This window comes from Ascaphus truei, chromosome 11 (genome assembly GCF_040206685.1).
Source record: "Ascaphus truei isolate aAscTru1 chromosome 11, aAscTru1.hap1, whole genome shotgun sequence".
Taxonomy (NCBI): Eukaryota; Metazoa; Chordata; class Amphibia; order Anura; family Ascaphidae; genus Ascaphus; species Ascaphus truei.
Window position 1 is genome coordinate 30,060,011 of NC_134493.1, and position 4,480 is coordinate 30,064,490.

Below are 4,480 nucleotides of genomic sequence, written 5' to 3' on the forward strand. Positions count from 1 at the left end.
GCGCGGCACATGGGGGTTGGGGGATGGACCATGGCACTCGGAGGTGGGGGGAGCGTGGCACTCAGAGTGTGGGGTGGGGGGGAGTGCAGCACTCACGTGTCACTCGCGTCACGCGGGGGGAGGGAGCGCGTCACTTGCGTGTCACCTGCGTCACAGTGCTGCTGTCGAGGAGGAGGACAAGGGGAGAGCCCAGCAGGTAATTACAGCGTGGCCCCCGTGGAGATCAAACCCCCAGTACCTGTCTATGTGCGACATCACTTGTCTCCTGTGTCTGTGTGTGTCTGTCTGTGTGTTTGTGAGTGTGTGTGTCTATGAGTGCGTGTGTCTATGAGTGTGTGTGTCTATGAGTGTGTGTGTCTATGAGTGTGTGTGTCTATGAGTGTGTGTGTGTAGAGGGAGAAAGGAAGTGGCTCGGTATTAAAGTGGTTGCACCCCATATGGCCATCCCCTGACCTCACCAGAGAGACAAGGGATTAACTGGACTGCGGTCCAGGGATGTGGTTTGCACTTTGTTATACCTTGAAAATGTATATTCCCCTGTTCCCATGTTTCATTATAAGCATGTATTTTAATGTTTTAAAGTGCATTTCTGTATCTCCAGTTCTGGAGGTCGCAGAGAGTTCATATTTGGCCAATATGTGGGGTCACTGTAGGCATTAAAAACTGGCAAAGGTCGACCCACGGAGCCCACAAGAATGGAACTTATTAGTATGTGTAGATATTAAAGTGTATATGTATTTTATTTTGGATCTGTTCTGAAAATGCAGACGCCATTTGCTAGGCTAATAGGTCATGAAGGGCAGACGGCTGAGTAGCCTAAGCACGGCAATCAAAAAGTTAACTGCCTTGATTGTTACCCAATGTCTAGGGATTAAGTATTAATCAATCAACAAATTCTGCCAGTCTGATTGTTGCCTGAGGGCATGGGTTAGTCTGTTAGTCTGTGTCTCCACATTAGAGAGTGGATACAGCTAATTGTTCACCAATAGGCTGTGTTCAATGTTAAGAATAGGGTTGCACAGGTATATAAACTGTGTCAACCCTACAGTTTTTAGTTGTGCTGGAGTTGTGCTTCTGATACCATCTTGAATGTCACTGGATTGCTGGAGTTGTGCTTCTGATTCCACCTGGAATGTCACCAGATTGATGGAGAATTGCTAGCTGATACTTCTCCATTCCCCAACCCTAAGTAAGTGTTACCTTCTTGTCTGTTAATTGTACTATATTGCTGTGTTCACCTTTTTTAAGGAATAAATTATATTTTATTATATCTAAGCCTCGTTCAGTTCAACCCAGATATTTTGTGTTCATTATATCTCGTCATAAGCTACCGTGACAGTGTGTCTATGAGTGTGTGTGTCTGTGAGTGTGTGTGTGTGTCTGTGAGTGTGTGTGTCTGTGAGTGTGTGTGTATGTGTGTGTGTGTCTGTGATTGTGTGTGTGTCTGTGAGTGTGTGTGTCTGTGAGTGTGTGTCTGTGTGTGTGTGTGTGTGTGTGTCTCTGAGTGTGTGTGTGTCTGTGTGTGTGTGTGTCTGTGAATGTGTGTGTGTGAGTGAATACACCCAGTCACCCACCCAGTCACCCACCCAGTCACCCTCTGTCACCATCTCCCTGTCACCATCTCCCTGTCACACTCTGTCACCCTCTCCCTGGCACCCTCTCACCCTTTGTCACGCTCTCCCTGTCACCCTCTGTCACCCTTTGTCACCCTCTCCCTGTCACCCACACTCTCTCTCCTCTCTGTCGCTGCCACATTCTCTCTCCTCTCTGTCGCCCCCACACTCTCTCTCCTCTCTGTCGCACCCACACACACACTCCTCTCTGTCACACCCACACTCTCTCTCCTATCTGTCGCACCCACACTCTCTCTCACTCTGGATCTGGATATCTTATTTACCTTGTATATCTTAACTGCCCTATACCGACACCGAAATAACCTATACTGCTTTCTTCCAGATCTAACTCTCGAGCTTCACACGGGAGACACTGGAACCCCCCCTAACCCAGAAGACAGTTAGGGAGCACATCCCCTCCAATGTATAACATTTCGGGAATGAGGGTACATGGACATTGAGGGACTGCGGATCAAGTAAGATCCCATGCGGGATTGCTGCTGTAGATATTGTGAAGCGGGGGCATTCAGACACGGGTTAAGGGGTTCAGTAAACAAGTCATTCACATCTGGCTTTTATTTCTAGATCTGACACACACACACACACACACACACACACACACACACACACACACACACACACACACACACACACACACACACACACACACACACACACACACACACACACACACACACACACACACACACACACACACACACACACACACACACACACACACACACACACACACACACACACACACACACGTAATTATGTAACAAGGACTAGTACACACACACACACACACACACACACACACACACACACACACACACACACACACACACACACACACACACACACACACACACACGTAATTATGTAACAAGGACTAGTTGTAGTAAAGTATAAATGTAATATAATAAATAAACTGTTATGTCAAAAACAAATGTTGTTCTTACTAGGAATTTATTCAATTTCTTTTTTAAAAAGCAGGGCTGGGGCGGGGCTAAGTGGCGAGTAGATGTTTTGGTTCGGCGAGTAGATTTTTGCGTGATTTGTCGACCACTGTACATATATATATATATGTATATGATGTGGTGGGTTCATAAATATATATATGTATATGATGTGGTGGGATATATATGATGTGGTGGGTTCTGGGGTTAGAGCTTGTTGGGATTGTGTGTTCATTAGTGTGTATATGCCTGCTACGCCGGTGCTGCCCGCAGATCAGACCCGTCCCCTGTGCTGAAGGGGGAAGTAGGAATACACCCACCCGCAGCAAAGGGAGCGTGTCCAGAGTGTGGTGTTAAGTGTTGCCAGGCCAGATGTAGGTAAAGTAGACAATACTTGCCGGTACCGGGTGTAGGAGTAGAATTTGTGGATGCCTTGCCGAGGTCAGGGAGCGGAGAGATGAGGAGGGTCGATGTCCAAGCCGTGATCGAGGGGTGCCAGAGTATACGTAGTCCAAGGGGAGCCAAAGTCGGGAGCCAAAGGGGGTAGTCGTATGAGCCGTGTCAGAACCTGTAGAATCCCCAAGAGAATACCAAACAACTTCCATACAGAGACTATGTCGAGCGATGAGTGAGGGCACAGAGCTGCCTGATAAGGCTGGGCTGACCAATCAGGGATGGAGGCGGATCAGGGGGACTGCAGGGAGCCTCACAGGATTGATGCGGCTGATACAACCCAGGTGAGCACTGGTAGTACTCTGAGTGAGCCTGCGCGGTGAACGGGGGCGGAGCCTTACTGCAGAGGTGGAAGCTAAAGAACGGATGCTGGGCGCGTGCTCTGTAAGTTGCGCATGCACGCGACCAGCGTTGGAGGGGGGCGCACATGTGCGCGTGGGACGGAGGGACCGCGCCTCCCACTGAGAAGGAGGGGGAGTGGCGAAACCGCTGAGGGAAGCGGCCCTGCGGCGACGGGGGAGCTGACGGCCCGCGGCAGTGGAGGCAGGTAGGCGGGAGTTGCGCTGCGCGCCCTGGGTCTCCCTGAGGGTAGTCTGTGTGTTGCGCGGACGGCGCTGAGAAACCAGATTCCTAAGACTGCCTAAGTTCCCTAAATATGTGAAATATTATATATAATACAAGCTAGTCTTGTATATTTGTTGCTAATAAGTGGAACCTGATTGCCTCAGCATTGCATTCCTGTTGAATACGTTTTCTTTGGGAGGGCTCTGTTGAAACACGTTGTAACGGGGCTAGTTATCCATCCTGTTGCGGTGTACTTGTAATGTCATTAAATTCTACGTAAATGCACAAGCGCTGACTCTTTTAATTATCAGAGATGTTCGGCCTGTGAGCCTTGGTCTTACCTCAGTCGGTGGCACGGCCTTCACTCACACGATGAGGAGAGCTCATTCATGTATGTTGTTTGCAAAACATATTGCTCTCGATTCACTAAAGGTTGATATTGGAAAAATAATTGGCAGTATAAGGAGATACAATTGTATTTGTCGATCTATTCACTGAAACCATATTGCCAGCAGTAAGGCGGTGAGAAGCGACTTAGGCCACGCTTATAGTGCCGGCGATGCAACGTCACCCGAAAACAAATGCATTGTCGCCGCCGCGTGCGCTTATAGTAAGCGTGACGGCGACAAAGCGACGTGGCGACGCAATTTTTGGTAGCCGTAATTATTTGATTTTTCAGGGGCTATCGCCTCTTGTGACAGCCCCTGAACCAATCAGGAGGCTGGTCACCCGCGCCGCCGCCGCAAAGCAAATACAACTTTCGCTTGCGGCGACGGGTGACTTCGCGCGTGCCGTCGCCATCGCCGTCACTATAGGCGCGGCCTTAGATCGCTAGCCATGCAAAATGTGCAGAGTCGTGAAAAAAGCCGCAGCGGAGTCCGAGGTGGC